Here is a 27,869-nt window from a genome sequence, read left to right on the forward strand (position 1 = left end):
TTTAAATATTTGTACTCGCCTTCAGAAGAAACAAGTTTATTATCATCAGCAGAAATCTGGACGCGAGTCTGTGTGCGCACATGAGCGTGCGCGTGCCCGCGGCGCTGTGCGCGCGCCTCGTGGAGCTCCCTCAGTGTGGACAGAGAGGAGGAGGAGGAGGAGGAAGACCTTCTGTAAAATCATCGATCTGCGATGATCGATCACCTGCAGCCAATCAGGGGCAGCCATCAATCAACATACCTGATGTGAGGCACGCGAGGTGTGGAGCAGCGCGAAACAATCAGCTGACCGGAGGACTGCGGGTTCTGGTTCCGGATCATGTGACCGACGGGCTGCAGGATCGACCCCCGCCGGAGGACCCGCAGGGGATACAGGTAGGAGACGCTGGTCCAGCTCACATGGAGCGAACCGCACACCAGACTCCATTTAAAAGTTGTTCAGTTTAAGGTTTCTGCGCTGGTGTCAGCAGCGCACAGCGGGAGAACAAAGATGAGTAGTTGTCCTTGAACTCTCACGAGCTTTTCTTCAATTCGGCTCACAGATAATACACCGATGAATAATTAATGAGAATAATATCAGATTTGTTATTGTTATTCTGCAGTATAACCATAGACTTTATGGCTGCGCAGGGCGGCAAGAAGAGGCTCAGATCTGACTGAGGTCTGGTGGATTTTACTTTGATCCAACAGGTCAAGAATATCATTTATTTCTGGCGTGTCTGAATTTAATTTATGATGATAAGGAAAATTATGAAAATAAATAGAAAGTAGTTTCTGTCTCAGCGTTGTTGTTATTTTAGGATGTCCCCACCCAGCGCCACGTGCCTGTGTGTGTGTGTGTGTGTGTGTGTGTGTGTGTATAATTACAGCTGAAGGATTCAGGATGAACTTCTCTCTACAGCAGAAACAGGAAATGTCCTAACTTTTGGGAACCATGGTGAAGCAAAACTTCTGGTTTTGAGCTGCATCAGCGTAAATATAAACACTTTACATCAGGGGTCTTCAAACTGACTGGTGTAGCATGGAGCAGGGACCCCCTACTGCAGCGGTATTCAAACGAGGGGGGGATGCTGTGGAGTTCTAGAGGGGGGATGTGAATGTGCCAAAAAATAAAATATTTTTTTTAATTAAAAAAATATTTGCTTTATCTACAAACAATTTTGCGACCCCCCCCCCTGCAGTACCTCTGCGGACCCCCTGTTGAAGACCTATGCTTTACATGAACACGTCTACCGTTCTATATTTGATCCTTAATACAACGTAACCTTTAACGTCTGTATGACAATATTAAATGTCTCTTACTTTAAGTAGTTTACGTTTGTACGGGTAGTCGCAGCAGCGTTACACATGCTCAGTAAAGATGCTCTTTAACTGAAGATGGTATGAAGTGGAAACACTTCCTGTCTCCTCAGTGGGCGTGGTCTGATGTATTTATACTTTATTAAGCTAATGTTAGATATTTACACAGCTAACCAACATTTTCAGCATTATGAATAATAAATTACATCGTTGTGCTTCGTCAGACTTCTTCCTGCAGGCGGGTCGATGGATTTGGAGTTCACAAGCAGAATGACTGTGAGCAGCGTCCAGTTGTCATGTGGACATTTCTGATCTCTGAGAACGCAGCCTCAGTCGCCATCGATGCAGACTCGCTGTTTGAAGGTTTTACAACAAACTCAAAGTGGTGGACCGGGTGGGGGGGGGTTGAGGGTCCTCTCTCTCACATGTTTACCTACTTCACCTCCTACACTTTACCTAAGTCAGTCTGTTGTTCTGATGTCAGTTTATCAGTGACTAATAATTAATAAAACTGAGTTTCAACGATGAGAGTTAATCGTATAATTGCACCAAAATATTTAGCCGGACCTCAATCTCCACCTGCGGACATGTTGGACCAATGAAATCCTTTGTGTGACTGACGTCCTAAACAATATTTCCGTTATTCTGCATAATAATTAGCCAAGAGTTTATGTTTCTGAAAGGACGGTGTGTATTTTCCAAGAATGTTTGTTTGTTTTCGGGACTTTCTGTCCATTCTTCAGACTGCTGGTGTTTCAGAATAAAGGTCCGTCCCCTTCAACACACAATCAAAGTCTGTGAGTCGGCCCAGCAGCTGTGATACCATGAAGATGCTAATGTAGCTGACACACATGCTAACGTGATTTGTTGCTAACGTACGGGGCTAGCCACATCAGCTAGCGTTAGCATCAAACGTAGGGTGATTAGTTGATGTGTTGTGTGGAGAGGACACCGGCACTCCTCCGGACTCATTGATGAAAATGGAGCGACGTGGATCAGAAGACAGATTAAAATATCGTAGAATTGATGCGTGATGATGTGTGTGTATATATATATGTTTATATATATATTTATATACATACATACACACATATATATATATTTATATAGATACGTGTGTATATACAGAGGTTTTAACTGTTGATAAACAAAATAAAAGTGAGTGGGTTAGAAATAAATAAGTAAATTATATAATATATATATCAGTTTATAGCTACACCTACATATTGTATGTATAACCTATACATATTTAAACTTTATATTATTAATAAATTACTGTATGCATGTACTGTTATGTATATATTATAGTTATATTAATTTATGTTTATGTTTCCTGATAAATCATATCTCAGTTTGTGGAATGTCTGTAAACACTACATTACCCATGAGCCGCAGGGGCTGTTGCTATGGAGACACGTCCATCCCTTTACATCATGCTAAGAATGGAACTCAGAGCTTTGATCCAAACTGCTGCCCAGCAACAGAGCGCTGCTCTCTGATTGAACTGCTCTTCCCGCAGTGCACTCTGGGTGTTGTAGTTTGACTCTGTTTGTATTTATTATTTATTTGTAGTTTGTTCTGATGATAAATCAGTCTGACTCCGCCCACTCATATGAAATGTCACTGTGATGTCATCGGGACGCCACGGCGTATTACAGCACACACACACACACACACACACACACACACACACACACACACGGAACGCCCCGAGAGTTGAAAGGTTATTGGCTGCCTGAATGGAGCTCTCAGCCAATCAGATGTGAGTATTCAGAGTTGGGATTTTCTACATTGTTGCCATGCGGAGAATCTGCAGCCTGACCTACATTCAACACACACACACTCACACACAGGTGCTATCCGGTATGTTTGGCTCAAAGGCACAGAGGCAGTTTCTATCTGTGTGTGTGTGTGTGTGTGTGTTGCGTGCATGCGTGTGTGTGCAGCACATATTGTTCCTGTTTGGTTCCTATGAATAACCACAGTTCAGCAGTTTTTTAACAGCAGCTCTGACGTCTGAACATCGTGTTACAGAACCATCGTGTTATAGAACATCGTGTTACACAACCATCATGATACAGAACCATCATGATACAGAACCATCGTGTTACAGAACATCGTGTTACACAACCATCGTGATACAGAACATCGTGTTACAGAACCATGGTGTTACAGGACATTGTGTTACAGAACCATCGTGATACAGAACCACCGTGATACAGAACCACCGTGTTACAGAACCAATCGTGATACAGAACCACCGTGATACAGAACATCGTGTTACACAACCATCGTGTTACAAAACCATCGTGATACAGAACATCGTGTTACACAACCATCGTGATACAGAACCATTGTGATACGGAACATCGTGTTACAGAACCATCGTGTTACACAACCATCGTGATACAGAACCATTGTGTTACACAACCATCGTGATACAGAACCATTGTGATACGGAACATCGTGTTACAGAACCATCGTGATACAGAAACATCGTGTTACAGGACATTGTGTTACAGAACATCGTGTTACACACCCATCGTGATACAGAGCCATCGTGTTACAGAACCATCGCGTTACAGGACATTGTGTTACAGAACATCGTGATACAGAACCACCGTGATACAGAACATCGTGTTACACAACCATCGTGTTACATGACATTGTGTTACAGAACCATCGTGATACAGAACCACCGTGATAAAGAACATCGTGTTACACAACCATCGTGATACAGAACATCGTGTTACACAACCATCGTGTTACACAACCATCGTGATACAGAACCATTGTGATACGGAACATTGTGTTACAGAACATCGTGTTACACACCCATCGTGATACAGAGCCATCGTGTTACAGAACCATCGTATTACAGAACCATCGTGTTACAGAACATCATGTTACAAAACCATCGTGTTACAGAAACCATCGTGTTACAGAACCATCGTGTTACAGAACATCATGTTACAAAACCATCGTGTTACAGAACCAATCGTGATACAGAACCATCGTGTTGCAGGACAGTGTGTTACAATACATCGTGTTACAGAACATCATGTTAAAGAACCATCGTGTTTAAGAACATCGTGTTACAGAAACATCGTGTTACAGAAATATCGTGTTACAGAACCATCGTGATACAGAACATCGTGTTACAGAACCATCGTGTTACAGGACATTGTGTTACAGAACATCGTGTTACACAACCATCGTGTTACAGAACCATCGTGTTACAGAAACATCGTGTTACAGGACATTGTGTTACAGAACATCGTGTTACACACCCATCGTGATACAGAGCCATCGTGTTACAGAACCATCGTGTTACAGAACCATCGTGTTTAAGAACATCGTGTTACAGAACATCGTGATACAGAACCACCGTGATACAGAACATCGTGTTACACAACCATCGTGTTACAGAACCATCGTGTTACAGAACCATCGTGTTTAAGAACATCGTGTTACAGAACATCGTGATACAGAACCACCGTGATACAGAACATCGTGTTACACAACCATCGTGTTACATGACATTGTGTTACAGAACCATCGTGATACAGAACCACCGTGATACAGAACATCGTGTTACACAACCATCGTGTTACACAACCATCGTGATACAGAACATCGTGTTACACAACCATCGTGATACAGAACCATTGTGATACGGAACATCGTGTTACAGAACCATCGTGTTACACAACCATCGTGATACAGAACCATTGTGTTACACAACCATCGTGATACAGAAACAATGTGATACGGAACATCGTGTTACAGAACCATCGTGATACAGAGCCATCGTGTTACAGAACCATCGCGTTACAGGACATTGTGTTACAGAACATCGTGATACAGAACCACCGTGATACAGAACATCGTGTTACACAACCATCGTGTTACATGACATTGTGTTACAGAACCACCGTGATAAAGAACATCGTGTTACACAACCATCGTGATACAGAACATCGTGTTACACAACCATCGTGTTACAGAACCATCGTGTTACACAACCATCGTGATACAGAACCATTGTGATACGGAACATTGTGTTACAGAACCATCGTGATACAGAAACATCGTGTTACAGGACATTGTGTTACAGAACATCGTGTTACACACCCATCGTGATACAGAGCCATCGTGTTACAGAACCATCGTGTTACAGAACCATCGTGTTACAGAACCATCGTGTTACAAAACCATCGTGTTACAGAAACCATCGTGTTACAGAACCATCGTGTTACAGAACATCATGTTACAAAACCATCGTGTTACAGAACCAATCGTGATACAGAACCATCGTGTTGCAGGACAGTGTGTTACAATACATTGTGTTACAGAACATCATGTTAAAGAACCATCGTGTTTAAGAACATCGTGTTACAGAAATATCGTGTTACAGAACCATCGTGATACAGAACATCGTGTTACAGAACCATCGTGTTACAGGACATTGTGTTACAGAACATCGTGTTACACAACCATCGTGTTACAGAACCATCGTGTTACAGAAACATCGTGTTACAGGACATTGTGTTACAGAACATCGTGTTACAGAAACATCGTGTTACAGGACATTGTGTTACAGAACATCGTGTTACACACCCATCGTGATACAGAGCCATCGTGTTACAGAACCATCGTGTTACAGAACCATCGTGTTACAGAACCATCGTGTTTAAGAACATCGTGTTACAGAACATCGTGATACAGAACCACCGTGATACAGAACATCGTGTTACACAACCATCGTGTTACATGACATTGTGTTACAGAACCATCGTGATACAGAACCACCGTGATACAGAACATCGTGTTACACAACCATCGTGTTACACAACCATCGTGATACAGAACATCGTGTTACACAACCATCGTGATACAGAACCATTGTGTTACGGAACATCGTGTTACAGAACCATCGTGTTACACAACCATCGTGATACAGAACCATTGTGTTACACAACCATCGTGATACAGAAACAATGTGATACGGAACATCGTGTTACAGAACCATCGTGATACAGAAACATCGTGTTACAGGACATTGTGTTACAGAACATTGTGTTACAGAACATCGTGTTACACACCCATCGTGATACAGAGCCATCGTGTTACAGAACCATCGCGTTACAGGACATTGTGTTACAGAACATCGTGATACAGAACCACCGTGATACAGAACATCGTGTTACACAACCATCGTGTTACATGACATTGTGTTACAGAACCATCGTGATACAGAACCACCGTGATAAAGAACATCGTGTTACACAACCATCGTGTTACAGAACCATCGTGTTACACAACCATCGTGATACAGAACCATTGTGATACGGAACATTGTGTTACAGAACCATCGTGATACAGAAACATCGTGTTACAGGACATTGTGTTACAGAACATCGTGTTACACACCCATCGTGATACAGAGCCATCGTGTTACAGAACCATCGTGTTACAGAACATCCTGTTACAAAACCATCGTGTTACAGAAACCATCGTGTTACAGAACCATCGTGTTACAGAACATCATGTTACAAAACCATCGTGTTACAGAACCAATCGTGATACAGAACCATCGTGTTGCAGGACAGTGTGTTACAATACATTGTGTTACAGAACATCATGTTAAAGAACCATCGTGTTTAAGAACATCGTGTTACAGAAATATCGTGTTACAGAACCATCGTGATACAGAACATCGTGTTACAGAACCATCGTGTTACAGGACATTGTGTTACAGAACATCGTGTTACACAACCATCGTGTTACAGAACCATCGTGTTACAGAAACATCGTGTTACAGGACATTGTGTTACAGAACATCGTGTTACACACCCATCGTGATACAGAGCCATCGTGTTACAGAACCATCGTGTTACAGAACCATCGTGTTAAGAACATCGTGTTACAGAACCATCGTAATACAGAACCATCGTGTTACAGGACATTGTGTTACAATACATCGTGTTACAGAACATCATGTTAAAGAACCATCGTGTTTAAGAACATCGTGTTACAGAAATATCGTGTTACAGAACCATCGTGATACAGAACATCGTGTTACAGAACCATCGTGTTACAGGACATTGTGTTACAGAACATCGTGTTACACAACCATCGTGTTACAGAACCATCGTGTTACAGAACCATCGTGATACAGGACATTGTGTTACAGAACATCGTGTTACACAACCATCGTGATACAGGACATTGTGTTACAGAACATCGTGTTACAGAACCATCGTGATACAGAACCATCGTGATACAGAACATCATGTTACAGAACCATCATGTTACAGAACCATCATGTTACAGAGCCATCGTGTTACAGAACCATCGTGTTACAGTACCATCGTGATACAGAACCATCGCGTTACAGGACATTGTGTTACAGAACATCGTGATACAGAACCACCGTGATACAGAACATCGTGTTACACAACCATCGTGTTACATGACATTGTGTTACAGAACCATCGTGTTACACAACCATCGTGATACAGAACATCGTGTTACACAACCATCGTGATACAGAACCATTGTGATACGGAACATCGTGTTACAGAACCATCGTGTTACACAACCATCGTGATACAGAACCATTGTGTTACACAACCATCGTGATACAGAACCATTGTGTTACACAACCATCGTGATACAGAACCATTGTGATACGGAACATCGTGTTACAGAACCATCGTGATACAGAAACATCGTGTTACAGGACATTGTGTTACAGAACATCGTGTTACACACCCATCGTGATACAGAGCCATCGTGTTACAGAACCATCGCGTTACAGGACATTGTGTTACAGAACCATCGTGATACAGAACCATCGCGTTACACAACCATCGTGTTACATGACATTGTGTTACAGAACCATCGTGTTACACAACCATCGTGTTACATGACATTGTGTTACAGAACCATCGTGTTACACAACCATCGTGATACAGAACATCGTGTTACACAACCATCGTGATACAGAACCATTGTGATACGGAACATCGTGTTACAGAACCATCGTGTTACACAACCATCGTGATACAGAACCATTGTGATACGGAACATCGTGTTACAGAACCATCGTGATACAGAAACATCGTGTTACAGGACATTGTGTTACAGAACATCGTGTTACACACCCATCGTGATACAGAGCCATCGTGTTACAGAACCATCGCGTTACAGGACATTGTGTTACAGAACATCGTGATACAGAACCACCGTGATACAGAACATCGTGTTACACAACCATCGTGTTACATGACATTGTGTTACATGACATCGTGATACAGAACCACCGTGATAAAGAACATCGTGTTACACAACCATCGTGATACAGAACATCGTGTTACACAACCTTCGTGTTACAGAGCCATCGTGTTACAGAACCATCGTGTTACAGAACCATCGTGTTACAGAACATCATGTTACAAAACCATCGTGTTACAGAAACCATCGTGTTACAGAACCATCGTGTTACAGAACATCATGTTACAAAACCATCGTGTTACAGAACCAATCGTGATACAGAACCATCGTGTTGCAGGACAGTGTGTTACAATACATCGTGTTACAGAACATCATGTTAAAGAACCATCGTGTTACAGAAACATCGTGTTACAGGACATTGTGTTACAGAACATCGTGTTACACACCCATCGTGATACAGAGCCATCGTGTTACAGAACCATCGTGTTACAGAACATCATGTTAAAGAACCATCGTGTTTAAGAACATCGTGTTACACAACCATCGTGATACAGGACATTGTGTTACAGAACATCGTGTTACACAACCATCGTGATACAGAACCATCGTGATACAGAACATCATGTTACAGAACCATCGTGTTACAGAACCATCGTGATACAGAACCATCGTGATACAGAACATTGTGTTACAGAACATTGTGTTACACAACGATCGTGATACAGAACCATCGTGATACAGAACCATCGTGATACAGGACATTGTGTTACAGAACATCGTGTTACACAACCATCGTGATACAGAACCATCGTGTTACAGAACCATCGTGTTACACAACCATCGTGATACAGAACATCGTGTTACAGAACCATCGTGTTACATGACATTGTGTTACAGAACCATCGTGTTACAGAACCATCGTGATACAGAACCATCGTGATACAGAGCCATCGTGTTACAGAACCATCGTGATACAGAACCATCGTGTTACAGAACCATCGTGATACAGAGCCATCGTGTTACAGAACCATCGTGTTACAGAACCATCGTGATACAGAACCATCGTGTTACAGAACCATCGTGATACAGAACCATCGTGATACAGAACATCGTGTTACAAAACCATCGTGTTACAGAACCAATCGTGATACAGAACCATCGTGATACAGAACATCGTGTTACAAAACCATCGTGTTACAGAACCATCGTGATACAGAACCATCGTGTTGCAGGACAGTGTGTTACAATACATTGTGTTACAGAACATTGTGTTACAGAACATCATGTTAAAGAACCATCGTGATACAGAACATCGTGATACAGAACATCGTGATACAGACCATCGTGTTACAAAACCATCGTGTTACAGGACATTGTGTTACACAACCATCGTGATACAGAACCATCGTGTTACAGAACCATCATGATACAGAACCTGCGTGTTACAGAACATCGTGATACAGAATATCGTGTTACAGAACACCTTGTTAGAGGACATCATGTTGCAGAACCATTGTGTTACAGAACATCGTGATACAGAACATCGTGTTAGAAAACATTGTGTTACAGAACCATCCTGATACAGAAAAATCTTGTTACAAAACATCGTATTCCAGAACCTTCGTGTTACAGAACATCCTGATACAGAACATCGTGTTACAGTACATTGTGTTACAGTACATTGTGTTACAGAACATTGTGTTACAGAACATCGTGTTAGAGAACATCGTGTTAGAGAACATCGTGATACAGAACCCTCGTTTTACAGAACATCGTGTTATAGGACATCGTGTGAAGGAACATCGTGTTAGAGAACATCGTGTTACAGAACCATCGTGTTACAGAACCATCGTGTTCCAGAACATCGTGATACAGAACATCGTGTTACAGAACATCGTGATACAGAACCCTCGTGATACAGAACATCGTGTTACAGAACATTGTCTTACAGAACCATCGTGTTAGAGAACATCGTGTTACAGAACATCGTATTAGAGAACCATCGTGTTACAGGACATCGTATTAGAGAACATCGTGTTACAGAACATTGTTTTCCAGAACCATCGTGTTACAGAACATCGTTTTCCAGAACCATCGTGTTACAGAGCCATCGTGTTACAGAGCCATCGTGTTACAGTGCCCTCGTGTTACAGTGCCCTCGTGTTACACGAACATTGTGATACAGAACCCTCGTTTTACAGAACATTGTGTTAGAGGACATCGTGTTACAGAACATTGTGTTAGAGGACATCGTGTTACAGAACATCGTGATGCAGTACATCGTGATGCAGTACATCGTGTTACAGAACATCGTGTTACAGAACATCGTGTTACAAAACATTGTGATACAGAACCTTCGTGTTACAGAACTTTGTGATACAGAACCCTTGTGTTACAGAACATTGTGGTACAGGACATCGTGTTAGAGAACATTGTGTTAGAGAACATCGTGTTAGAGAACATCGTGTTACAGAACATCGTGTTACAGAACATCGTGTTACAGACTATCGTGATACAGAACCATCGTGTTAGAGAACATCGTGTTGCAGAACCATTGTGTTGCAGAACCATTGTGTTACAGAACATTGTGTTAGAAAACATTTTGTTACAGAACCATCCTGATACAGAACAATCATGTTACAGAACATCGTGATACAGAACCTTCGTGTTACAGAACATCGTGTTACAGAACATCTTGTTCCAGAACCATCGTGTTGCAGAACATCGTGATACAGAACCATCGTGTTAGAGAACATCGTGTTACAGAACATCGTATTACAGAACACCGTGTTAGAGAACACCGTGTTAGAGAACCATCGTGTTAGAGAACACCGTGTTAGAGAACCATCGTGTTACAGAATATCGTGATACAGAACATCGTGGAGGATTTTTATAATTTCTTTACTGATTTTATTTAATAAAATGCATTGTAAACTACTTATTGACCAAACAATTCAATACATGGAATTGAATTAATAATTAATTTAATTAAAATGAATGCAAAGCAGGGGGCGGAGCTTTAAGGTATTGACATTTAAATATAAGAACATAAGATTATTACGTTTTATTTAAATCGTCCACTTAATATTTAGTTAATTCTCTTATTACAACATGTGTGTGTATATTGTAGCATGTTTGATGTTTGACAATATTCAGAGAAGCTCATTAAAAATGTTTACAGAGAAAGAAGTTCAGGATTTACATTCATCGAGCTCGGATTATAACTTTTGTTCTTTGAATGATTGGAACCGTACGAAGAAGCTCGTTCATCTGTCGGACTTCATGTCGAGTCAAACGTCCTCACAGGAAACTGCCCCCCCCCATTAATCTCTAATCCCTCAATTTTCATTGATTTATTTTGTTACATTTCAATCACCTTTATTGACACATCATGTGCGTTATATTGAATTCTCAATTTGATTTGATTTATATTAAATAATCTTTTAATTTCTTTGTATCATCTTTAATTTAATTATATAATATATTAATATATATAATAAATAAATATATATTATATATTATATATATGGTGCAAACTGTTGTGAACATATATATTATATATACACAACAGTTTGCACCATTCTTCAGAAATATGAGGCCACCTTGCACCTTGACAGAGACACTACTCTGTGAGAATGCATGCATTTAAAGCAAGCAGGAAAATGCTTGGCAGCCTCCTCTGTCTATGACTTGCTCCAAATATTAAATACAAGTAATCCAGATGCTTACTCCAGCATCAACCAGGTAGTTAAACTGTCTCTTACACTGCTTTTGAGCAGTGCAGCTTGTGAGAGGGGATTCTCACATCTAAACATAATACAAACCAAAGTGCAGATCTCGTCTGTCACATGCTCGTCTCTCAGCCCTGATGCACATTCACCTGTCAAAGAAGGCCACAGAGACATTTGACCCAAAGCCAGCTGTTGACCTGTGGATGGTGCATCTGCAGCATCTTCATCATCGACCATGAAAGAAGCTGAAATAGAAGACAGTGAGGAAGACTGCACTTATTGAAACAAACACTGTCTCCTGGTACTCATCTGAGTAATTCACTAAAGAAGTTATGTGCACCCCTGGATATATATATATATATATATATATATATATATATATATATATATATATATATATATATATATATATATATATATATATATATATATATATAGTAACAGAAGTTTTCCTGCAGTCTGAAGAAGCCGCTGATCTCTGCAGGATTATTTTACCCAGAGTTTCTTGCATCTGTCCTGCTTAGCTGCTGAATGTGAAAACAGAGAAACAGGAAGTGATGAATGTGAATGAGTGTGTGTGTGTGTATCTTTTACGATTATCATTATTGTTATTATTATTTATATTGTTATTATTATTTCTACATTATATTGTATTACATTATATTTAGCTGACGCTTTTGTCCAAAGCAACAACTCTGAACAGCAAGAATCCTGCAGGTACATTATTTTCAAACAGGTGAAGTCCTTTAAGTGCAGAACAATAACTTCAAATAGACCAAACAAAAGTGCAATTTACAAAGAACAGAATTATTATTATTATTATTTTCCTCATTGGCCGAGGTGCAGTGGAAACAGGAGAGTGTTCAGTCTGCAGAAGGTGTGAAGACTGTCTGCTGTCTTCACACCAATGGGGAGGTCGTTCCACCATGTTGGAGCAGGACAGCAAACAGGCGGCTTTGTTTGAGGGTCTCTGGGTCCCACTGAGGGAGCAGCGAGCTGATTGGCCGATGCAGAGAGAAGTGAACGTGCTGGGGTGTCTGGTTGGACCATGACCTGGATGTAGGAAGGGGCTGATCCATTCACAGCACGGTGGACCAGCACCAGAGTCTGGAAGCAGATTGTAGCCTGGACTGGTAGCCAGTGAAGGGAGCAGAGGAGTGGTGCATTGTGGGAGAACTTGGGGGTTAAAGACCAGTCAGGCTGCTGCATTCTGGATGAGCTGTAGAAGTCAGATGGCTCATGAAGGCAGTCCAGCAGGAGGGAGTTGCAGTATTATTATTATTATTATTATTATTATTATTATTATTATTATTATTATTATTATTATTATTATTATTATTATTATTATTATTATTATTATTATTATGTGTGTATGAAAGCAGTTGTTGATGTGAAGCTGCTGCAGCTTAACAGGATCTCTTTCAAAATAAGAGATCTGATGTGTCTGTGTCATATTTAATGAGATATTTGTGTTGCACTGTAAACAATTAGCAGATTTTCATTGCCGGCGTAGTTTTTCAGCACACCAGAAAATAAATTAAAATTAATTAATTTAATAACTTTCATATAATTAAGGTTAAACAGTTGAAAGGCTTTTATTTTTATAGACAGTGAATTTCCTGTGAGAGTAGAGCTGTACATTTAATCTGAAATCCTGGATCGGAAGTGACCTGGTGAACGCAGGTAACTTGATGGTGTGTGAGCGCGTGAGAGCAGAGAGGCGCTCCGAGGAGAAACTCTGAGTTAACTGAAGAGAAGAAGTTTAAAGTTTAAACTGATTTACCTTCACTTTACTGTCTGGACCCGCAAATATCCCGCCTCTAACCCGGATATATCCCGCTTTTATCCCGGGTTTATCCCGGGTTTCCCTCCTGAGGTGAGCAGCTGTTGTGCCGCCAGGATGCTGCTCTGTAGGTATTTAAACTGCTCCTGTGTCGACATGTTGACTGTCCTGCTGCTGTTTGTGTTTTATCTGTTTATTTATCTGTTTGTCTGGACAGAGATACTGAGATGCAGCAGCAGTGTCACGTGGCTAAACATTACAAAATGACATGTTAATGTTTATTATGTTAAATCCGAAAAACAGAACAAGCATCCATGAAACACAAAGCAACATTCAGAACAAAACACGTTAATATAATTTATCAAACTGACTCCAGAACACAGACCTGATCCAGTCCTGACTCTTTAGGATCCAGATAAACAAACATAAACAGATAAACAAACATAAACAGATAAATAAACAAACAAACAGATAAACAAACAGAATGCTTTGAGCTGCAGGTCGAGAGTTGAACAGGACATTTAAGTATTTCATTAAACGCTTCTTCAGGACGCTGCAGAATGATCTCAGTCAATGTGTATATGTTACTATGCAGACCTGCAGAGAGTCTTCTATTATATTTAATTACCCACAATGCAATGATGGGGAACACATCACAGAATACAGCTGCAGGCTGGACGTGTGAATTCAGTCTGTGTTACTGGAGAATCACACATACACACACTTTGTAACTTTGTTGAATATTTAAATCCTGCATTTGCATCTCTTTGTCTGCAGCTACATGCTTTCATCACCCACTGTGTGTGTGTGTGTGTGTGTTTGATGTTTAAATGTTCAGTTTCTGATTAACTGTGTTGTTTACATTCAGTTGATCATGTGACCTGTAGCATCAGCTGTCTGTGAACTAAACGTTGAATAATCTTTATTGTGTTCAGTCTGCAGCTCCGTGTCTCTGAACACAAACTGCATCTTTGTGATGAAACGTGATCGTGTAGACCAGGGGTATTCAACTAAAATTCTAAGTGGAGGTTGATCGTGGAGGTTGATCAGGGAGGTTGATCGTGGAGGTTGATCGTGGAGGTTGATCGTGGAGGTTGATCGTGCAGATTGATCGTGGAGGTTGATCGTGCAGATTGATCGTGCAGATTGATCGTGTAGGTTGATCGTGTAGATTAATCGTGGAGGTTGATCGTGCAGATTGATCGTGCAGGTTGATCGTGTAGTTTGATCGTGTAGATTAATCGTGGAGGTTGATCGTGCAGGTTGATCGTGTAGATTAATCGTGGAGGTTGATCGTGCAGGTTGATCGTGGAGGTTGATCGTGGTGGTTGATCGTGGAGGTTGATCGTGGAGGTTGATCGTGGAGGTTGATCGTGTAGGTTGATCGTGGAGATTGATCGTGGAGGTTGATCGTGGAGGTTGATCGTGGAGGTTGATCGTGGAGATTGATCGTGGAGGTTGATCGTGGAGGTTGATCGTGGAGGTTGATCGTGGAGGTTGATCGTGCAGGTTGATCGTGGAGATTGATCGTGGAGGTTGATCGTGGAGGTTGATCGTGGAGGTTGATCGTGGAGGTTGATCGTGGAGATTGATCGTGGAGGTTGATCGTGGAGGTTGATCGTGGAGGTTGATCGTGGAGGTTGATCGTGGAGGTTGATCGTGTAGGTTGATCGTGGAGATTGATCGTGGAGGTTGATCGTGGAGGTTGATCGTGGAGGTTGATCGTGTAGGTTGATCGTGGAGGTTGATCGTGGAGGTTGATCGTGGAGGTTGATCGTGGAGGTTGATCGTGTTTCCCGCTGCAGTAAACGAGTCGGCTTTTCTGTTTTTTTCTTGGTGTCACGTTCAACGTCACAAAATGTTGTTGTTATTGTTATTATTATCACAGGTCATTCAGCAGACACTCTGATCCAGACTCACAGTGAACTCACTACAGACAGTCTCTCTGAGCAGCTCAGGTTAAGTTGCTCAGGGGCACAATGGTGCAGCTCTGGTGTTGAACTCACAACCTTCTGTGTTCTGTTTGGAAGCTGTACCACTAGACCACCACCACAAAACAAAACCAGTGACGCAGGGTTAGTAGATAACGGATGTTTCTTCCTTTTGTATCTGTTCAGTCTGTTGGAGACTCGCTGCAGAACGATGTGGAAGATGAAATTACATTTCAGAAGTTATTAAGCTGCTTCAAGACTGACTGTGATGTTTGGTCCTCTGATGAAACTCTGTGAAGCTGCTTTCCTTTTTCATCGCTCATTTCCTTCTTCCTGTTTCCTGTTTGCTGTTGGGCTCCACTTCCTGTTCGCAGGGACGTCTTGTTCTCTGGGAGGCTCAGGCTGCGGGCAGAGACACACGTCGTCCCTTCTTATATGTTAGAGCGACGTATGAAATACATGATGATAGTCAGTTTTCATGAACGTAACAACATTATGTGGTTTCCTTTAGTGAAGGAGGCTCAGTGTTCCCTAAAGGAGACGAGGAAGGAAGCATCTTCACATTAGAGAGAGTGTGTGTGTGTGTGTGTGTTTTTGTGTGTGTGTGTGTGTGTGTCGGGCATGTCTGTACTCGTTCTTTCTAAATTGTTCCCTCTCACTCAGTGAATCGGAGATAAGTAGAGTTTCAGAGTTCAGGCCTCTCGATGCGCTCAGACTCAAACCAGTGTTTGAATCACTAAGTATAATATATTTTCTTCTCCTTCTGCTTGTTCTCCTTGTTCTCCTCTCCTTCTTCTTCTCCTTCTTCTTCTTGTTCTCCTTGTTCTCCTTGTTCTTGTTCTTCTCCTTCTCCTTCTTCTTCATTGTTCTCCTTGTTCGCCTTGTTCTTCTCCTTCTTCTTCTTCTCCTTCTTTTGCCTACTGTTCTCCTTGTTCTCCTTGTTCTCCTTCTTCTTGTTCTCCTTGTTCTCCTTGTTCTTCTCCTTCTTCTCCTTCTTGTTCTCCTTCTTCTTCTTGTTCTCCTTCTTCTTCTTGTTCTCCTTGTTCTCTTCTTCTTCTCCTTCTTCTCCTTCTTCTTCTTCCTTCTCCTTCTTCTTCTCCTTGTTCTCCTTGTTCTCCTTGTTCTTGTTCTTCTCCTTGTTCTCTTGTTCTCCTTCTGCTTGTTCTCCTTCTTCTCCTCCTTCTTCTTCTGTTCTTCTTGTTCTCCTTGTTCTCCTTGTTCTCCTTCTTCTTGTACTCCTTGTTCTCCTTGTTCTTCTCCTTGTTCTCCTTCTCCTTCTTGTTCTCCTTGTTCTCCTTCTCCTTCTTGTTCTCCCTTCTCCTTCTCTTCCTTCTTCTGTTGTCTTATCAGGTCAGAGGTTCTGAAGACGGTTTAACTTCCTGCAACTACAGCTAAAGGCTAACAGCTAAGGGCTACGTAAGACCTGTCGCTGGTCTTAAGGCAGTTGATAGCCACCGGAGTGAACTACTGGAGCTCTTATGAACCCAGTTACAAGGTGAGAGACATTATTGACTGCTGTAACTGCACGGCTTTCACTCATGTATCATCATGACTAATGTAAAATAATTACTAGTGTAAAATAATAACTAATGTACATTTATTACTGTAATTTATTTCTAATGTAAGTTAATAATAATAATAATAATAATAATAATACATTTTATTTATAAAGCACTTTTAAAAGGTACTCAAAGACGCTTTACATGTACATATAACATTAGAAATTACATTAAGAAAAACAGGACATCAACATTAAAAATACATAGAAGTAATTACAGATTAAAAGCAGATCTGAAGAGCTGGGTTTTGAATTGGGATTTGAACATGGTGAGATCGGTACAGTCACGGATGTGTTTGGGGAGTGAGTTCCAGAGGGAGGGGGCGGCGATGGAGTTAAGTTAATTACTAATGTAACGTTTAAGGCTAAAGAAGCTGTATTGCTCATCGATGGACTGCTGACTATAAAGTATGCTATGTTAATGAAAGGCGATTTTTCCCTTCCCGTTCACGCCAGTCCAGTCCCGTTCACGCCAGTCCAGTGCACAAGCTTTAAACAAACAGGCTGAAACATGCATTTTTGCGTTCTGACAAATTAAAAAGAAAAAAACTTGTTTTGCATTTGTAATAAAGTTGTTGTTGATGTGTGTGATGTGGAGGTGTTGTTGGGTGGTGGTGGTCTAGTGGTACGGCTTCCCAAACCAGATGATTGTGTGAGAATTGGTCTCTCTGAGCTGCTCCAGAGAGACTGTCCAGTTATTTCACTGTGAACTCTGGAGTGTCTGCTGAATGACCAAAGAGCTTAGCCAGAAGGCAAAGATCTACCGGTCGATCTTCCTACCCTAATGACCGAAAGAACGTGATCACGGTCTGTGTTTTCTCAGAGGGTGGGTCTCCTTAGAGATAGGTGAGAAGCTCAGCCATCAGGAGAACTCGGAGGTAGAGCCGCTGCTCCTTTACGTTGAAAGGAGCCAGTTGAGGTGGTTCGGGCATCTAGTAAGGAGCCACCTGGGCGCCTCCCTAGGGAGGTGTTCCAGGCACGTCCAGCTGGGAGGAGACCCCGGGGAAGACCCAGGACTCGGTGGAGAGATTATATCTCCTCACTGGGAACGCCTCAGGATCCCCCAGTTGGAGCTGGCGGATGTAGCCCGGAGAAGGGAAGATTGGGGTTCCTTACTGGAGCTGCTGCCCCCGCGACGCGACCCTGGATAAGCGGTAGACGATGGATGGATGGATGGATGACCTGTAATGTAATTGTGTTGATGTTGTGTTGACTTTGTTGATGTTGTTAAACTGAGTGTGTCTGTGATTGGGACGATAAAGTTTTCTTGAATGTGTTCTGCAGGTGAGTGAGTGGTGTGGGGCGGCGAACAGGAGTTGAAGGACGGAGGAGAGGTCACATGGGAAACACACGGCATGGAGGTTAAAGGTCAACTCATCTCAGCACGTGGTGAGAACAAACAATAATAATAATACCCGATAAGTGGTAGACGATGGATGGATAATAATGACGATAATAAATTGTAACAGTAATATGTTTATATTACTGTGTAACATGTTAGAGTAACACAGGTATTAAGAAGACATACAAATTAATAACTTTGAAAAAAAAAAAAACAGACATAAAACATGTTTTACAGGTGAATAACATACGTTTACGTTGAATAATATGTAATCCATTACATTTAATAATATGTAATCCATTACGTTTAATAATATGTAATCCATTACATTTAATAATATGTAATCCATTATGTTTAATAATATGTAATCCATTACGTTTAGTAATATGTAATCCATTATGTTTAATAATATGTAATCCATTACGTTTAATAATATGTAATCCATTACATTTAATAATATGTAATGGATTACATTTAGTAATATGTAATCCATTACGTTTAATAATATGTAATGGATTACGTTTAATAATATGTAATCCATTACGTTTAATAATATGTAATCCATTACGTTTATAATATGTAATCCATTACGTTTAATAATATGTAATCCATTACGTTTAGTAATATGTAATCCATTATGTTTAATAATATGTAATCCATTACGTTTAATAATATGTAATCCATTACGTTTAGTAATATGTAATCCATTATGTTTAATAATATGTAATCCATTACGTTTAATATATGTAATCCAACGTTTATAATATGTAATCCATTACGTTTAATAATATGTAATCCATTACGTTTAATAATATGTAATCCATTACGTTTAATAATATGTAATCCATTACGTTTAATAATATGTAATCCATTACATTTAGTCATATGTAATCTACTTCCTTTGTGTGCAGAGCCTCTCACCTGTCCGGACAGGAAGCAGAGGGAGCGAATGGCGGAGTTGCAGGAGAGGAGGCGTGGCCTGCAGGCACTGCTGAGCACACGATTGGCTGAGCTGAGACGCATCTGTCTGCAGGAGGCGGTGAGTGATGTCATAACAGGGATTATCCAATCAGAACCAATGACAGTGTAACGCAGTGGTTCCCAAACCTTCTGTGGCCAAGGCACAACAAAGACCGGTGTTCATATCCGGGCAAAACCCCCTCAGTGTGAGGTACAGACATCGTGTTACAGAAACATCGTGTTACAGACAACATTGTGTTACAGAACATCGTGTTACACACCCATCGTGATACAGAGCCATCGTGTTACAGAACCATCGTGTTACAGAACCATCGTGTTACAGAACCATCGTGTTTAAGACATCGTGTTACAGAACATCGTGATACAGAACCACCGTGATACAGAACATCGTGTTACACAACCATCGTGTTACATGACATTGTGTTACAGAACCATCGTGATACAGAACCACCGTGATACAGAACATCGTGTTACACAAACCATCGTGTTACACACCATCGTGATACAGAACATCGTGTTACACAACCATCGTGATACAGAACCATTGTGTTACGGAACATCGTGTTACAGAACCATCGGTTACACAACCATCGTGATACAGAACCATTGTGTTACACAACCATCGTGATACAGAAAACAATGTGATACGGAACATCGTGTTACAGAACCATCGTGATACAGAAACATCGTGTTACAGGACATTGTGTTACAGAACATTGTGTTACAGAACATCGTGTTTACACACCCATCGTGATACAGAGCCATCGTGTTACAGAACCATCGCGTTACAGGACATTGTGTTACAGAACATCGTGATACAGAACCACCGTGATACAGAACATCGTGTTACACAACCATCGTGTTACATGACATTGTGTTACAGCAACCATCGTGATACAGAACCACCGTGATAAAGAACATCGTGTTACACAAACCATCGTGTTACGAACCATCGTGTTCACAACCATCGTGATACAGAACCATTGTGATACGGAACATTGTGTTTACAGAATCCATCGTGATACAGAAACATCGTGTTACAGGACATTGTGTTACAGAACATCGTGTTACACACCCATCGTGATACAGAGCCATCGGTTACAGAACCATCGTGTTACAGAACCATCCGTGTTTACAAGAACATCCTGTTACAAACACCATTACAGAAACCATCGTGTTACAGAACCTCGTGTTACAGAACATCATGTTACAAAAACCATCGTGTTACAGAACCAATCGTGATACAGAACCATCGTGTTGCGGACAGTGTGTTACAATACATTGTGTTACAGAAACATCATGTTAAAGACCATCGTGTTTAAGAACATCGTGTTACAAGAATATCGTGTTACAGAACCATCGTGATACAGAACATCGTGTTACAGAACCATCGTTGTTACAGAACATTGTGTTACAGAACATCGTGGTTACACAACCATCGTGTTACAGAACCATCGTGTTACAGAAACATCGTGTTACAGGACATTGTGTTACAGAACAATCGTGTTTACCACCCATCGTGATACAGAAGCCATCGTGTTACAGAACCATCGTGTTACGAACATCATGTTACAAAACCATCGTGTTACAGAACCAATCGTGATACAGAACCATTCGTGTTGCAGACTGACAGTGTGTTACAATACTTGTGTTACAGACCATCATGTTAAGACCTTTAGCACTCGTGTTACAGAAATATCGTGTTACAGAACCATCGTGATACAGAACATCGTGTTACAGAACCATCGTGTTACAGACATTGTGTTACAGAACATCGTGTTACACAACCATCGTGTACAGAAACATCGTGTACAGGACATTGTGTTACAGAACATCGTGTTACACACCCATCGTGATACAGAGCCATCGTGTTACAGAACCATCGTGTTACAGAAACATCATGTTACAAAACCATCGTGTTACAGAACCAATCGTGATACAGAACCATCGTGTTGCAGGACAGTGTGTTACAATACATTGTGTTACAGAACATCATGTTAAAGAACCATCGTGTTTAAGAACATCGTGTTACAGAAATATCGTGTTACAGAACCATCGTGATACAGAACATCGTGTTACAGAACCATCGTGTTACAGGACATTGTGTTACAGAACAATCGTGTTACACAACCATCGTGTTACAGAACCATCGTGTTACAGAACCATCGTGATACAGGACATTGTGTTACAGAACATCGTGTTACACAACCATCGTGATACAGGACATTGTGTTACAGAACATCGTGTTACAGAACCATCGTGATACAGAACATCATGTTACAGAACCATCATGTTACAGAACCATCATGTTACAGAGCCATCGTGTTACAGAACCATCGTGTTACAGTACCATCGTGATACAGAACCATCGCGTTACAGGACATTGTGTTACAGAACATCGTGATACAGAACCACCGTGATACAGAACATCGTGTTACACAACCATCGTGTTACATGACATTGTGTTACAGAACCATCGTGTTACACAACCATCGTGATACAGAACATCGTGTTACACAACCATCGTGATACAGAACCATTGTGATACGGAACATCGTGTTACAGAACCATCGTGTTACACAACCATCGTGATACAGAACCATTGTGTTACACAACCATCGTGATACAGAACCATTGTGTTACACAACCATCGTGATACAGAACCATTGTGATACGGAACATCGTGTTACAGAACCATCGTGATACAGAAACATCGTGTTACAGGACATTGTGTTACAGAACATCGTGTTACACACCCATCGTGATACAGAGCCATCGTGTTACAGAACCATCGCGTTACAGGACATTGTGTTACAGAACCATCGTGATACAGAACCATCGCGTTACACAACCATCGTGTTACATGACATTGTGTTACAGAACCATCGTGTTACACAACCATCGTGTTACATGACATTGTGTTACAGAACCATCGTGTTACACAACCATCGTGATACAGAACATCGTGTTACACAACCATCGTGATACAGAACCATTGTGATACGGAACATCGTGTTACAGAACCATCGTGTTACACAACCATCGTGATACAGAACCATTGTGATACGGAACATCGTGTTACAGAACCATCGTGATACAGAAACATCGTGTTACAGGACATTGTGTTACAGAACATCGTGTTACACACCCATCGTGATACAGAGCCATCGTGTTACAGAACCATCGCGTTACAGGACATTGTGTTACAGAACATCGTGATACAGAACCACCGTGATACAGAACATCGTGTTACACAACCATCGTGTTACATGACATTGTGTTACATGACATCGTGATACAGAACCACCGTGATAAAGAACATCGTGTTACACAACCATCGTGATACAGAACATCGTGTTACACAACCTTCGTGTTACAGAGCCATCGTGTTACAGAACCATCGTGTTACAGAACCATCGTGTTACAGAACATCATGTTACAAAACCATCGTGTTACAGAAACCATCGTGTTACAGAACCATCGTGTTACAGAACATCATGTTACAAAACCATCGTGTTACAGAACCAATCGTGATACAGAACCATCGTGTTGCAGGACAGTGTGTTACAATACATCGTGTTACAGAACATCATGTTAAAGAACCATCGTGTTACAGAAACATCGTGTTACAGGACATTGTGTTACAGAACATCGTGTTACACACCCATCGTGATACAGAGCCATCGTGTTACAGAACCATCGTGTTACAGAACATCATGTTAAAGAACCATCGTGTTTAAGAACATCGTGTTACACAACCATCGTGATACAGGACATTGTGTTACAGAACATCGTGTTACAGAACCATCGTGTCACAGGACATTGTGTTACAGAACATCGTGTTACACAACCATCGTGATACAGAACCATCGTGATACAGAACATCATGTTACAGAACCATCGTGTTACAGAACCATCGTGATACAGAACCATCGTGATACAGAACATTGTGTTACAGAACATTGTGTTACACAACGATCGTGATACAGAACCATCGTGATACAGAACCATCGTGATACAGGACATTGTGTACAGAACATCGTGTTACACAACCATCGTGATACAGAACCATCGTGTTACAGAACCATCGTGTTACACAACCATCGTGATACAGAACCATCGTGTTACAGAACCATCGTGATACAGAACATCGTGTTACACAACCATCGTGTTACACAACCATCGTGTTACATAACCATCGTGTTACAGAACATCGTGTCACACAAACATCGTGATACAGAACCATTGTGATACAGAACCATCGTGATACAGAACATCGTGTTACAGAACCATCGTGTTACATGACATTGTGTTACAGAACCATCGTGTTACAGAACCATCGTGATACAGAACCATCGTGATACAGAGCCATCGTGTTACAGAACCATCGTGATACAGAACCATCGTGTTACAGAACCATCGTGATACAGAGCCATCGTGTTACAGAACCATCGTGTTACAGAACCATCGTGATACAGAACCATCGTGTTACAGAACCATCGTGATACAGAAACCATCGTGATACAGAACATCGTGTTACAAAACCATCGTGTTACAGAACCAATCGTGATACAGAACCATCGTGATACAGAACATCGTGTTACAAAACCATCGTGTTACAGAACCATCGTGATACAGAACCATCGTGTTGCAGGACAGTGTGTTACAATACATTGTGTTACAGAACATTGTGTTACAGAACATCATGTTAAAGAACCATCGTGATACAGAACATCGTGATACAGAACATCGTGATACAGACCATCGTGTTACAAAACCATCGTGTTACAGGACATTGTGTTACACAACCATCGTGATACAGAACCATCGTGTTACAGAACCATCATGATACAGAACCTGCGTGTTACAGAACATCGTGATACAGAATATCGTGTTACAGAACACCTTGTTTGAGGACATCATGTTGCAGAACCATTGTGTTACAGAACATCGTGATACAGAACATCGTGTTAGAAAACATTGTGTTACAGAACCATCCTGATACAGAAAAATCTTGTTACAAAACATCGTATTCCAGAACCTTCGTGTTACAGAACATCCTGATACAGAACATCGTGTTACAGTACATTGTGTTACAGTACATTGTGTTACAGAACATTGTGTTACAGAACATCGTGTTAGAGAACATCGTGTTAGAGAACATCGTGATACAGAACCCTCGTTTTACAGAACATCGTGTTATAGGACATCGTGTGAAGGAACATCGTGTTAGAGAACATCGTGTTACAGAACCATCGTGTTACAGAACCATCGTGTTCCAGAACATCGTGATACAGAACATCGTGTTACAGAACATCGTGATACAGAACCCTCGTGTTACAGAACATCGTGTTACAGAACATTGTCTTACAGAACCATCGTGTTAGAGAACATCGTGTTACAGAACATCGTATTAGAGAACCATCGTGTTACAGGACATCGTATTAGAGAACATCGTGTTACAGAACATTGTTTTCCAGAACCATCGTGTTACAGAACATCGTTTTCCAGAACCATCGTGTTACAGAGCCATCGTGTTACAGAGCCATCGTGTTACAGTGCCCTCGTGTTACAGTGCCCTCGTGTTACACGAACATTGTGATACAGAACCCTCGTTTTACAGAACATTGTGTTAGAGGACATCGTGTTACAGAACATTGTGTTAGAGGACATCGTGTTACAGAACATCGTGATGCAGTACATCGTGATGCAGTACATCGTGTTACAGAACATCGTGTTACAGAACATCGTGTTACAAAACATTGTGATACAGAACCTTCGTGTTACAGAACTTTGTGATACAGAACCCTTGTGTTACAGAACATTGTGGTACAGGACATCGTGTTAGAGAACATTGTGTTAGAGAACATCGTGTTAGAGAACATCGTGTTACAGAACATCGTGTTACAGACTATCGTGATACAGAACCATCGTGTTAGAGAACATCGTGTTGCAGAACCATTGTGTTGCAGAACCATTGTGTTACAGAACATTGTGTTAGAAAACATTTTGTTACAGAACCATCCTGATACAGAACAATCATGTTACAGAACATCGTGATACAGAACCTTCGTGTTACAGAACATCGTGTTACAGAACATCTTGTTCCAGAACCATCGTGTTGCAGAACATCGTGATACAGAACCATCGTGTTAGAGAACATCGTGTTACAGAACATCGTATTACAGAACACCGTGTTAGAGAACACCGTGTTAGAGAACCATCGTGTTAGAGAACACCGTGTTAGAGAACCATCGTGTTACAGAATATCGTGATACAGAACATCGTGGAGGATTTTTATAATTTCTTTACTGATTTTATTTAATAAAATGCATTGTAAACTACTTATTGACCAAACAATTCAATACATGGAATTGAATTAATAATTAATTTAATTAAAATGAATGCAAAGCAGGGGGCGGAGCTTTAAGGTATTGACATTTAAATATAAGAACATAAGATTATTACGTTTTATTTAAATCGTCCACTTAATATTTAGTTAATTCTCTTATTACAACATGTGTGTGTATATTGTAGCATGTTTGATGTTTGACAATATTCAGAGAAGCTCATTAAAAATGTTTACAGAGAAAGAAGTTCAGGATTTACATTCATCGAGCTCGGATTATAACTTTTGTTCTTTGAATGATTGGAACCGTACGAAGAAGCTCGTTCATCTGTCGGACTTCATGTCGAGTCAAACGTCCTCACAGGAAACTGCCCCCCCCCATTAATCTCTAATCCCTCAATTTTCATTGATTTATTTTGTTACATTTCAATCACCTTTATTGACACATCATGTGCGTTATATTGAATTCTCAATTTGATTTGATTTATATTAAATAATCTTTTAATTTCTTTGTATCATCTTTAATTTAATTATATAATATATTAATATATATAATAAATAAATATATATTATATATTATATATATGGTGCAAACTGTTGTGAACATATATATTATATATACACAACAGTTTGCACCATTCTTCAGAAATATGAGGCCACCTTGCACCTTGACAGAGACACTACTCTGTGAGAATGCATGCATTTAAAGCAAGCAGGAAAATGCTTGGCAGCCTCCTCTGTCTATGACTTGCTCCAAATATTAAATACAAGTAATCCAGATGCTTACTCCAGCATCAACCAGGTAGTTAAACTGTCTCTTACACTGCTTTTGAGCAGTGCAGCTTGTGAGAGGGGATTCTCACATCTAAACATAATACAAACCAAAGTGCAGATCTCGTCTGTCACATGCTCGTCTCTCAGCCCTGATGCACATTCACCTGTCAAAGAAGGCCACAGAGACATTTGACCCAAAGCCAGCTGTTGACCTGTGGATGGTGCATCTGCAGCATCTTCATCATCGACCATGAAAGAAGCTGAAATAGAAGACAGTGAGGAAGACTGCACTTATTGAAACAAACACTGTCTCCTGGTACTCATCTGAGTAATTCACTAAAGAAGTTATGTGCACCCCTGGATATATATATATATATATATATATATATATATATAGTAACAGAAGTTTTCCTGCAGTCTGAAGAAGCCGCTGATCTCTGCAGGATTATTTTACCCAGAGTTTCTTGCATCTGTCCTGCTTAGCTGCTGAATGTGAAAACAGAGAAACAGGAAGTGATGAATGTGAATGAGTGTGTGTGTGTGTATCTTTTACGATTATCATTATTGTTATTATTATTTATATTGTTATTATTATTTCTACATTATATTGTATTACATTATATTTAGCTGACGCTTTTGTCCAAAGCAACAACTCTGAACAGCAAGAATCCTGCAGGTACATTATTTTCAAACAGGTGAAGTCCTTTAAGTGCAGAACAATAACTTCAAATAGACCAAACAAAAGTGCAATTTACAAAGAACAGAATTATTATTATTATTATTTTCCTCATTGGCCGAGGTGCAGTGGAAACAGGAGAGTGTTCAGTCTGCAGAAGGTGTGAAGACTGTCTGCTGTCTTCACACCAATGGGGAGGTCGTTCCA

At 40.7% G+C, this 27,869-nt stretch overlaps 1 protein-coding gene across 2 annotated transcripts in view; it reads left to right on the plus strand.

Annotated features, from left to right (window-relative positions):
• Positions 1–124: 124 nt before the first annotated feature.
• The window catches only part of LOC115006087 (FERM domain-containing protein 4A-like), a 39,613-nt gene continuing 11,868 nt past the window's right edge, over positions 125–27,869 (plus strand). For both annotated transcript variants that reach the window (XM_029428135.1, XM_029428139.1), the window contains exon 1: positions 125–374. The gene's annotated coding sequence lies outside the window, so the exon portion shown is untranslated. The remainder of the gene's footprint in view (positions 375–27,869) is intronic.

The sequence above is a fragment of the Cottoperca gobio genome, unplaced genomic scaffold (genome assembly GCF_900634415.1).
Source record: "Cottoperca gobio unplaced genomic scaffold, fCotGob3.1 fCotGob3_474arrow_ctg1, whole genome shotgun sequence".
NCBI lineage: Eukaryota > Metazoa > Chordata > Actinopteri > Perciformes > Bovichtidae > Cottoperca > Cottoperca gobio.